The sequence below is a fragment of the Elephas maximus genome, chromosome 9 (genome assembly GCF_024166365.1).
Source record: "Elephas maximus indicus isolate mEleMax1 chromosome 9, mEleMax1 primary haplotype, whole genome shotgun sequence".
Classification (NCBI taxonomy): domain Eukaryota; kingdom Metazoa; phylum Chordata; class Mammalia; order Proboscidea; family Elephantidae; genus Elephas; species Elephas maximus.
Window position 1 is genome coordinate 47195514 of NC_064827.1, and position 12229 is coordinate 47207742.

At 45.9% G+C, this 12229-nt stretch overlaps 1 protein-coding gene across 1 annotated transcript in view; it reads right to left on the reverse strand.

Moving 5' to 3' along the window:
* The window catches only part of XPA (XPA, DNA damage recognition and repair factor), a 556316-nt gene that overhangs the window by 142509 nt on the left and 401578 nt on the right, over nucleotides 1–12229 (reverse strand). The window lies entirely within an intron of this gene.

Consider the following 12229-nt stretch of genomic DNA (forward strand, 5'->3'; position numbering starts at 1 on the left):
CATGAGACCAACCCAGTCCACAGATTCCACAGTCACCTAGACGAGTGGTTGCCAAACTTTTTTTAGCCACAGACCCCCTTTCTTTGATCCAAATGAACTCTTAGAGGAAACCTCAACAAACGAAGCAATTAAAATCAGGTCTGTTCTATTTAAAGCAGGTATCAGGAAACCCAGAGTCCTGTATACCTGGTCTCTAATCCCAACCCCTTTGGTGGTCCTGGGTCACTTCCATGAAACCTTAAGAGTCTCTGGAAGACAAAGGAAAAAGATTTGAGCAATAGCTTTTAGTTCTTCTTGCCTGATCCAAGGACTTTCCAATGGATTAACTTGATTGCTTAGTGGTCAGTCTCATCTTAGACATACAATTGGAAGGCATTAGAAGGTTTGGACTATATGAACACCAAATCTTGGCCTCACTGTTCATTGACTTAATCTAAAAATTAAGAGTGATTTTCCTTTTCTAAGTACTAGTTGCTGGCTATTTTGCTTGCGTGCATTTCATCTTGCTATTGATTTTCCTGAATTTTAGAGAAGAAATAGGCAAAGGATACACTTACATAATCATACCTTTAAAAATAAACTGAAATAACCCAAATTTCCATCAACTGGAGAAACAAGATGTGGTAGAGCCATACAGTGGAATATTATTTGGCTGGGAAAAGGAATGAAATCCTGATACATGCTAGAACATGGATGAACCTTAAAAACATTATGCTGAGTGAAAGAAGCAGTCAGAAAAGGCCACATGTTATATAATCCCATTTATATGAAATGTCCAGAATAGACAAAGCCATAGAATGTAGGCTAGTGGTTGCCAGGGGTTGGAAGGAGAGGAGAAGAGAATGGGGAGCGACTGCTAGTGGGTACAGAGTTTCTTTTTAGGGTGATAAAAATGTTCTGGAATTATATGTACAACTTTGTGAATGTACTAAAAATCACTAAACTGTATACTTTAAAAGGATGAATTTTTTGTGGTATGTGAATTATATCTCAATTTTAAAATAAATCAATAAACTTATGCATTCTGTTTGCAAGTTCACTTTTGTCTCAGTATTCTGTTGCTGCTGAACACTTTACAGAGTCTTGAGGATGGGAGGGACCCTGGTAGTCATCTAGTCAACCCCCATCGCAGGTGCAAAAATCTCCACACTATTTCCATTTTTGTTTTGTTTTCTCTTGGCTGGGTGACAAAGTGCAGCTTTAAGACCCATATGTAACAGCTCTGGTCCCCGCCCAGAGAAAGTCCATTTCAGATTTGATTTCAAGGCTTGCACTGGCATTATCCTGCCAGCACCTGCCAACCCCACACTACTCCCCAAACCAAGCCCAGAACTGGGGCCAACCTGACAATGCCAGAGGTTTCCAGAATTTCAAACCTCAGAATTCATTACTGTTGGTCTTACTACTTTCATTCCCTAACTGATGGGAGTGAAGATCAATCCAACTCAGCCAGGCCAGATACAGAAGCAGAATGCTGACCCCATCTGTCTTTGTCCTCAGCTTTCCTATACCATATTACTCACAAACAACCCCATCTCCAGGCCCACTTGATCTTGCACATGCACACCCTCAATCCTCTCTCATATCTTATTTCCCCACCTGGGCGGTGAGATGATTTTGTTCATTATCGTAACTTGGATTTGGCCTTAACCATTTCCTGAGGATTCAGGGGCTGTCCCGTCCCATTGTCTCCCTATCCTAGGACCTCCTTTCCATGCCATTTGTCCAAGGCTGAGGTGACCCTGACTCCCAGAAGTGTACCTCTTATCTGAACTCTGGGAGGCCGTTGCATCACAGCAGTGAAAGTTTCTCATAGACAAACAGACTGGGGAAACAGGAATAGGGAGGTTCTCTAATGACTACCAAACAACATCACAATATTTTAACAAATCCACTCCATATTTGTTTCTCAATACTTCCACATCAAAGAGGAATTTAATAGAGGGTGTCTCAGTATGGAGTGGAGTTGGGAAAAGACAATCTGCAAGGCCCCTTATTTCCATGCTTGCAACCCTGAGGCCCAGCACCATCTGTCAGTTTGTCACACTAGGGTGGCTTGCCTGTTGCTGTGATGCTGGAAGTTATGCCACTGGTGTTTCAAATACCAGCAGGGCCACCCATAGTGGACAGGCTTCAGCAGAGCTTCCAGGCTAAGAATAAGGAGAAGGACCTGGTGATGTACTTCTGAAAAAATTGCCCAGTGAAAACCTTATGAATATCAGCAGAACATTGAGGCCAGAGAAAAGATTGAAGTTGTCGAGGATTTAATTTTACTTGGATCCACAATCAATGCCCATGGAAGCAGCAGTCAAGAAATCAAACGACATGTTGCATTGGGCAAATCTGCTGCAAAAGATCTCTGTGAAGCGTTAAAAAGCAAAGATGTCACTTTGAGCAATAAGGTGTACCTGACCAAAACCACAGTATTTTCAATTGCCTCACATGCGTACAAAAGTTGGACAATAAATAAAGAAGACTGAAAAAGAATTGACACCTTTGAATTATGATGTTGGCAAAGAATATTGAATACACCATGGGCTGCCAGAAGAACGAACAAATCTGTCTTGGAAGAAGTACAGCCAGAATGCTCCCTAGAAGCGAGGATGGTGGGACTTTGTCTCCCAAATATTGGACATGTTATCAGGAGGAACCAATCCCTGGAGAAGGACATCATGCTTGGTAAAGTAGAGAATAGGATTTGTAAGGCAGTTGTCCGCTTTCCTGGGTATCACAGTAATGGGTTTATCAAATATTTTGCCATAGCTTAACGATGGTGACCAGCTTTTCAGCCTACAATATCTTTTCCTCACGACTCATTTCCCAATTCTTAAGCTAATGCCACGTATTTTAGATTTTTTTATGGCAGCACTTAAAATAGAATAAATAACACTAGCTGCCATAATAGACCAACCCAAAATTTTAGTAGCTCAACACAACAGAAATGTATTGCTCTTTCTCATGAAGTCTAATCATTGGGGGGTGGGATTAGGTGGTGGTAGGTGAAAGTCCTTCTCCACAGTTATTCAGGGACCCAGGCTTTTCCATCTCTCTCTTAAAGCTTTTGTCAATTCCATTTTATTAGGCAAGCAAATCACTCGGTCAACCAGGGACGTATAATTCCCCTGCAGGGAGGGGCACCGAGTACGTCTACCACAGTAGACAACTAGCACAGGCGTGCCACCCCTGCCTTTGAGATGTCAATGGTTCTAGGAAAGCCCCAGTCCAGCCTACCTCTCTCCCTCCAGAGCCCCTTCTTCACTCTTGTCAGCAGCCCCACATCCCCAGAAAGATGTAACCCTTCATGGCCTGGTTAGCTTCTAACTGAGCTTAAGTCCATAGAGCAGGCCCATTGGCTGAGGGCATCCAAATAAATCCAAAATGAACACTGCATTTGTGAACAAAGCCATGAATCTTGCAGGTGTCTGCTTGGGCCCCCTCTCTGGGCTCCATTTTGCTCATCTGGATCATGAAAGGCTTGGATTTGATCAGTGGTTCCAAACCAGGGGTCTGCAAAGATTGGTGTCGTGGCTGATGGAGGGGCAAGTTTTATCCCTGACCCTCCCTTTTGTATAGAAGGGAGGAGATGACTTCAGTCTCCCGAAGAAAGTGGTGATACTTCCAGCCCTCTCTCCACCCCATCTCACCAGATCCTCCCCATGAGAAGAGAGGTGACCAATCTGATTAGTGACACTGGGGAGAACATGCCATTCATTGGGCATATTCACCTGAGGGCTGGGCCACTGCCCAGAAAAAGGTGATAGGGCCTCTTCTCTGGAACCCATTTGCTTTTAAGTGGAACACATTCTCCTTCTGTTTCCTCCTCTCTGCCTTGATGAACAAACCAAGGCAAGTCCTCCCCCAAATGTGAATGGTGTGGAGGTATGGATTGTGGTGAGGAGCAGGGCCAGTGAGGAGACTGCCACCCTCTGGCTTCTCTAGGATGGGTCCATTAGTCAGGGTAAGAAATGCTAGCTGTTATAACAATCCCAGATTCCAGTGGTTTAACCCAATGAAAGTCAATTTCTCATTCACCCAAATTCAAGTACAGATATTCCTAGTCAGAGAGGCTCTCCTGGGCAGCTCTCCTTCAAGTGGTGGCTTGAGGAACCTGGTTTCTTCCATGCTGTGGCTCCACTATCTTTAACATGTGGCATAATCCAGCTGGCAGATGGGGCAGAGGGCAAAGTATATGACGAAAACACGCCCACTCTTAATTGCCTCAGGCAAGAAGTGATACACTGGCAAGATTAGTCATATGGCCTTACCTAGATACATGCGATCAATTTCAGAGTGTAGAAGCTGATAAAAATCTCCAGTTTCTTCATCTTTGGCCTTAGTGAATAATGGTCGCATTAACTTGTCTTCCTTGTAGGGGTATGGATATTATCCTATCGCTGACAGCATTGTGCTTCAGGATAAATCTTGAAATGTTCTTTCTGAAGATGAATGCAACACCATTCCTCTTCAAGGTGTCATTCCCAGCATAGTAGACTATATGGTTGTCTGATTCAAAATGGCCAAACCAGTCCATTTCAGCTTTATGTGTTCCATTTCATTTTTGACGATTTCCAATTTTCCTAGATTCATACTTCACACATTCCAGGCTCCAATTATTAATGGATATTTGCAGCTGTTTCTTCTCATTTTGAGTCTTGCCACATCAGCAAATGAAGGTCCTGAAAACTTTACTCCATCCATGTCATTAAGGTCGACTCTACTTTGAGGAGGCAGGTCTTCTTTAGTCATCTTTTGAGTGCCTTCCAGCCTGGGGGGCTCGTCTTCCAGCACTATATCAGACAATGTTCCACTACTATTCATAAGATTTTCACTGCCGATTCTTTTCAGAAGTAGACAGCTGAAACCTGTCCTCCATGGGTGAGCCTGCTGGTATCTGAATACCGGTGGCATAGCTTCCAGCATCACAGCAACACACAAGCCCCCACAGTATGACAAACTGACAGACACGTGGGGGAGAATAGCTGCAGAATATACCAGAAGGATGTTTACCTGTGTTTTATTGACTGTGCAAAGGCATTCGACTGTGTGGATCCTAACAAATTATGGATAACATTGCGAAGAATGGGAATTCCAGAACACTTAATTGTGCTCATGAGGAATCTGTACGTAGATCAAGAGGCAGTTGTTCAGACAGAACAAGGGGATACTGACTGGTTTAAAGTCAGGAAAGGTGTGCATCAGGATTGTATCCTCTCACCATACCTATTCAATCTATATGCTGAACAAATAATCCGAGAAGCTGGACTATACGAAGAACAGGGCATCAGGATTGGAGGAAGACTCATTAACAACCTGCGTTATGTAGATGACACAACCTTGCTTGCTGAAAGTGAAGAGGACTTGAAGCACTTACTAATGAAGATCAAAGACCATAGCCTTCAGCATGGATTGCATGTCAACAGGAAGAAAACAAAAATCCTCACAACTGGACCAATGAGCAACATCATGATAAATGGAGAAAAGATTGAAGTTGTCAAGGATTTCATTTTACTTGGATCCACAGTCAACACCCATGGAAGCAGCAGTCAAGAAATCAAAAGATGCATTGCACTGGGCAAATTTGCTGCAAAGGACCTCTTCGAAGTGTTGAAGAGCAAAGATGTCACCCTGGAGACTAAGGTGCACCTGACCCAAGCCAGGGTATTTTCAATCACATCATATGCATGTGAAAGCTGGACAATGAATAAGGAAGACCGAAGAAGAGTTGATGCCTTTGAATTGTGGTGTTGGCGAAGAGTACTGAATATACCATTGACTGCCAAAAGAATGAAGAAATCTGTCTTGGAAGAAGTACAACCAGAATGCTCGTTAGAAGCAGGGATGGAGAGACCACGTCTTACATACTTTGGACATGTTGTCAGAACGGATCAGTCCCTGGAGAAGGACATCATGCTTGGCAGAGTACAGGGTCAGCGGAAAAGAGGAAGACCCTCAAGGAGATAGATTGACACAGTGGCTGCAAGAATGGGCTCAAGCATAACAACGATTGTAAGGATGGCGTAGGATCGGGCAGTGTTTCATCCTGTTGTGCATAGGGTTGCTATGAGTCTGAATCAATTCGCCGGCACCTAACAACAACAGATACATGCGTATATTCAGAGCACTGGAACATGTTGTATTAGTTTCTTACGGCTGCTGAACAAATTTCCACAAATTTAGTGGCTTAAAACAACAGAAATTTATTCTCTCAGAGTTCTGGAGGCCAGGAGTCTGAAACCAGTTTTACTGGGCTGAAATCAAGGTGTCAGCTGGGCTGCACTCCCTTTGGGGGCTCTAGGGGAGAATCTGCCCTTGCCTCTTCCATCTTCTGTGGCTGCCGCATTTCCTGGCTTTGTGGCTATATCACTCCAATTTTCGAGGCCAGCATCTTTAAATTCCTATCTGATCCGTCTTCACATCTTCTTCTCCTCTTTTTCTCTCTGTATAATCTCTCTTTCCTCGCTCTTACAAAGACACATGTGATTGCATTTAGGGCCCACCCAGATAATCCAGGATAGTCTCTCCATCACAAGAGCCTGAATTTAATCACATGTGCAAAGCCCCTTTTCCCTATAAGGTGGCATTTACAGGTTGTAGGCATTAGGATCAGTTGTCTCTGGGGGCCATTATTCTGCCTAACACATGAATTTAATGAGCATCTTGCTAGTCTCTGCCACAGAGGTAAATTCAAATCAGGGTGAAATATGAAGCAGCCCTTGTCTTGTTCTCCAATCTCACGTTGCCAGAAATAACTCAGCTCATTTGCAGTCAGTTTCTCATGTGTATACACTCGGGGCCAGGGAGGGGAGCGTACTGAGCACATCTGATCAAATCTCTAAATCTGAAGGCCCCTGCTGAACAACCCAAACATCCAGCTTCTTCGCAGGATCCATCAGGGCTGCTGCTCCATCACGCTGGTCCTTTCCATCAGATGTGAAACAATCTAGAAACCGGTTCGGTTGCCTCCATTCTGGGTGTGAGACTGACCCCTGGTGGCCACGTTATTAATTAAAGTCCCGGCTTTGGGGAGGAGAAAGAGAATTGAATAGAACAGTTCAAGGAGGAGTTCCTGGGTGGTGGAAACAGTTAACAAGCTCAGCTCCTAACTGAAAGGTTGGAGGTTTGAGTCCACCCAGAGGCACCTAGGAAGAAAGACCTGGTGATCTACTTCCAAAACAAAAATCAGCGTATGGCAATTGGCATAATATGGTTCTTCAAGTTTATCTTCTACCTGCTAGTCTGGTAAGTAGTGTCCGGGGTCTTAAAATCTTGTGAGCAGCCCTCTAAGATACAACTATTGGCCTCTATTCTTCTAGAACAAAAGAGAAAGAAGGAAACCCAAGAATCAGAGAAGGAATCGGACTACAGGACTAATTGCGTCCATGACCCACTGCCTCCTCTACCTTGAGACCAGAACTAGACAGTGCCCAGCTACCACCACCAAACATTCTGATCAGGGACACAATAGATAGATCCTGATAGAAAGGGAGAAAATGAGGAACAGAACTTCAAATTCTTAAAGAATTTACTGGACCAGGCTTACTGGACCTATTGAGGCTGGAAGAGTCCCTGAGACTATGGCCCTGAGTTACTGTTCAAATCTTGAGATGAAGCTGTCCTCTGAAGTCACCTGTAAACTAAGCAACAGTTTAGTTCAAAAAGTAAAGATTGTCACTCTCGAGTATTGCATTATTTGAAAAAATTATCTATATAAGACCAAAGGGTCAACAGCTATTTTAAAGCATAAATGAGAAGGTTGGGGGGCAGGAAGTTTAAGTTAATGGGAGTAAAACAAGTAGAAAGAAATAACAAGAAGGCTGACACAATGTCCCTGATCATTACGCCTAGAAACTATGGAATGGGAGTCGGTTTTGCTGTGTATATTTTCACTAAAAATAAAATGAAATATTAATTTAAAAATCAGCCTATGGAGTACAGTTCTACTGTGACTCACATGGGGTCATCATGAGTCAGAGTTGACTTGATGGCAACCGGTGGTTGTGGCTGTCTGGGAACTCAGCCTGGCAGGGGAGACAATTACAGAATGGGGTGGAAAGTGCTGAGCAGAAGTGTCAAACCAAAAAACCAAACTGATTGCCATCATTACCACTGCGCCACTAGGGCTCTGAAGACAAAGTACCCGCTGCCATCAAGTCGATTCCAACACATAGCGACCCTATAGGACAGAGTAGAACTGCCCCATAGTATTTCCAAGGAGCACCTGGCGGATTCAAACTGCCGACCTTTTGGTTAGCAGCCGCAGCACTTAACCACTATGCCACCAGGGTTTCCACAAAGACAAAGTATAGGGGCCATGAAATCTCAGAACAAGAATAACATTTACTAAGCACTATAATCTGCCATCTCATTTAATCCTGCTAACTACGCGCAAGGCACTTATTACTCCGCACTTGATAAATAAAACATCAAGGCCTAGGTGTGTTCAGCCAGTTGTCCTGGCTCCACTGTTCAGCTGGTAAGTGGTGGAGCCAGGACTCCAACTCAGGATTACGGGCCTCTTGGCTCTCAGCCAAGTATTCTTCCCATGTGTATTCGGGTAACATTAGAGGCCAAAACAAAAATGCCCAAGTTTGAGGGGTTCAACCAATAGAAGTTTATTTCTTGTTTATATAACAATCTAATGCAGGTGTTCTGGTTAACAGGCATTTTCCTCCACAGGGAGATTCAGGGACAAGGCTCTTTTTTCTGCAAATATGTGTGATGAGTGGGTTTATGAATGGAGGGAAGAGAGGCTTCTGTTCCCCCCAATCCCAAGCACTAATACTACTTACTTTTCCGTTGACAATCAACCATGAGGAAGAAACAAAGAAAAAGGAAACCCAAGTGACTCTGCCTCCTGGGTACCACACACTTCTCACCCCTTGGATGCACCTGAGGCTGAACACGAAGGCAGCCCTGGCTGAAGGGAGTTCACACTCCAGGAGAGAAAAGCCAGCCCCCTGAACCCGAGTCTGGGAGAGCATCAACATCCAACCCTGTCCTGAGCGACAAGCTCCATGTTCCGAATTCATTATCCAACTGCAGACACCAAGGCCCTTTGGCTTCCCTTAATTAATTATCACAGAATAATCCTCCTCTGATTTAATGCCCAAGAAGCCCTGGCGAACGCTGAAATTCACTAGCCTTCGCTGCTGATCGACTGCATGTTCCCATCATTTCCCTGTGTCACCCACCCTCAGGCGGGGGGGGGGGGTGATGCTTTTTTTAAGACCCAGGAATTAATTTCACCGTAAAACGTGAAGAAAAATCCATTTGGACTAAAAAACAGACTTTTTTGTTTAAGGTGGCAAGTGAATGCATTTGGAATTGAACACTGGCTTTAGAATTATCTTCCCCAAGCCCAGTTCTAATCTTGACAACTATCCTGCTCAGAAAACTGAGATGCCAGTTTCTCGCCACTGGCAGCATCAAGTCCACCCTTTTCTGATGGCATTTCATGGTGGGTGTGATCGTTAAAGTTGTGTGTCAACTTGGCTGGGCCGTGATTCTCCCTGCTTTGGCAGTTATATGGTTTGGCAGTCACATGATGTTCTGATCACTTCCATGATAAGATTTCATATAATGTGATCACCTCCGTGATGGGAACTGCTGTTGAGTAGCCAGTCAGTTGAAAGGGAGTTTCCTTGGGGGTGTGGCCTGCTTTGAGTATAAGTGGATATTCTGGCAAGGATTGTGAGCTTTTGCTAGCTCCAGACCCTGCAGCTGGCTCCTGTTCGTCTGACCTCCGGTTCTTGGGACTTGAGCTAGCAGCTCACTTGCCGTCTTCCCTGCTGATCTTGGGATTCGTTGGTCTTTGCAGCCTGTGACCAAGAGCGCTGCTGTCTGAACTGTCAATCCTGGGTTTGCCAGCTTCTGTGGCTACTGGAATCAGGAGAAGCCTCCAACCTGACCCAGGGACTTGGGATGTTCCAGCCTCTACAACCTCGTGAGTCATTTCCTTGATATAAATCTCTATATACTTACATGCTTTACTGGTTTTGCTTCTTTAGAGAACCCAGCCTAAGACAGTGGGCCACCTCACTTTCCACTGCAGCTCCAAGCAGCAGCCACTTGTCACTACACCCTGTTCACAAACCATGCTGCATGTCTGCACCCCCTCTCCTCTATGGGCTGTTTCCTTAGCCCTAAGTCCTTCACACCCACTCTGAGTCCTCTGAAGCCAGCTTAAATGCCTCCTCTTCTGGGAAGTCTTTCCTGAGCTCCCCCTGCTCTGATCACACAGTGGACACTTTGTGACCCAGCCCCACCTAACTCCTGCTTGAATCTAACCTCCGAGTGCAGGGCCTGGGGCCACTCACCTTGACACCCAGCATCTTGCACTCTTCTGGCACCTGGAGAGTGGCTTTTCAGTGTGTGTGGGAGACGACAGGGAGCAGATCTAATGAGTGAATTAAATGCAAGAATTGCTTATGGCCCAGGAGACACAAGCTCAGAGGGCAGCTAGAAGGATCAGGCTTGCAGTAGAGTAAGATAATTAGGGCTGGTTAAAGATTGCAACCACCACCCGTCTGTCAGTATGTCATACTATGGTGGCTTGCATGTTGCTATGATGCTGGAAGCTATGCCACTGATATTTCAAATACTAGCAGGATCCCCTATATGGATAGGTTTCAGCCAAGCTTCCAGACTGAGACAGACTAGGAAGGCACGGCAGTCTACTTCCAAAAATTAGCCAATGAAAACGTTACGGATCACAACACAGAGCTCACTTGCTTTGGACACGTCATCAGGGGAGATCAACTGCTAGAGGAGGACATCACGTTTGGTGAGGCAGAGGGGCAGCAAGGGTGAGGAGGACCCTTGGCGAGGCAGAGAGGCAGCAAGGGTGAGGGAGACCCTTGGCGAGGCAGAGGGACAGCAAGGGTGAGGAGGACCCTTGGCGAGGCAGAGAGGCAGCAAGGGTGAGGGAGACCCTTGGCGAGGCAGAGGGACAGCAAGGGTGAGGAGGACCCTTGGTGAGATAGACGGAAAAGGTGAGGAGGACCCTTGGTGAGGTGGAGGGACAGCAAGGGTGAGGAGGACCCTTGGTGAGGTGGAGGGACAGCAAGGGTGAGGAGGACCCTTGGTGAGGTGGAGGGACAGCAAGGGTGAGGAGGACCCTTGGTGAGGTGGAGGGACAGCAAAGGTAAGGAGGACCCTTGGTGAGATAGACGGAAAAGGTGAGGAGGACCCTTGGTGAGATAGACGGAAAAGGTGAGGAGGACCCTTGGTGAGGTGGAGGGACAGCAAGGGTGAGGAGGACCCTTGGTGAGATAGACGGAAAAGGTGAGGAGGACCCTTGGTGAGGTGGAGGGACAGCAAGGGTGAGGAGGACCCTTGGTGAGGTGAATTAGCTCAATAGCTGCAACAATGGACTCAAACATGCTGGCGATTATGAGGATGATGCAGGACCAGGCATCGTTTTGTTCTGTTGTTCAGAAGGTCGCCATGAGCTGGGCAGGTGTGAGAGGTAAGGAGGGTACAAGCTGATGTGGCTGACTCGGGCAAGGAGAGAAAAGGGCAAGACACATGAAGGATGACAAAGAAGCATCAGTGGGATCTGGGCCACCTACATCAGTTCCAAGGACAAGAAGGCCACAAAGGCTGTCTTAAAAACGTTTATTTTCAGGGCACAGAGGTCATCTGACATCAAGACATCTATGGAAGTAGGACAGACAAACACAGGCTTTGGAAGGATCATGTTTCAAAATGGTAACAGCAGCCAGAACACAAGTTCACTCAGCCTTGGCTGGGTCTCTGGGCTCTCACAGCCGAAAACCCACAGGGCTGGAACAATCACGTTAATCCACCTTTTGGTTACAGTGAAAATTTCAGGCAGTGGCATTCTACTACTCACCTTGTCCTCCACACGCTCCAGCCACCTGCTTTCCGGGGCTACATCCTGATCCCCATGTTTGCCCAGGCAAATTTGAGGTGATTCAATTGATTTTGCTGAATGTGCTTATTAGCAGATACATGAGGTTGTTCTGCTGCCTCCTCCAGAGCCGCAGCATCCCCAAGGTTTTCAGTCCACAACCTGACGCAATTTCACTAAGTGTCTTACCAAGTCATGTCCCAACCATTCAAAGCCTAGGGGAATTAACTGCAGACCCTCAGATCTGGAAAGGGAAGGGTAGGAGGAGCTGAGTGGGGAGGGGATGTGAGCAGGGACCCTGGCAACCCCAACTCCCAACAGACAAGAGCAGCTTCACCTGGATCCGTTTCAATTCTG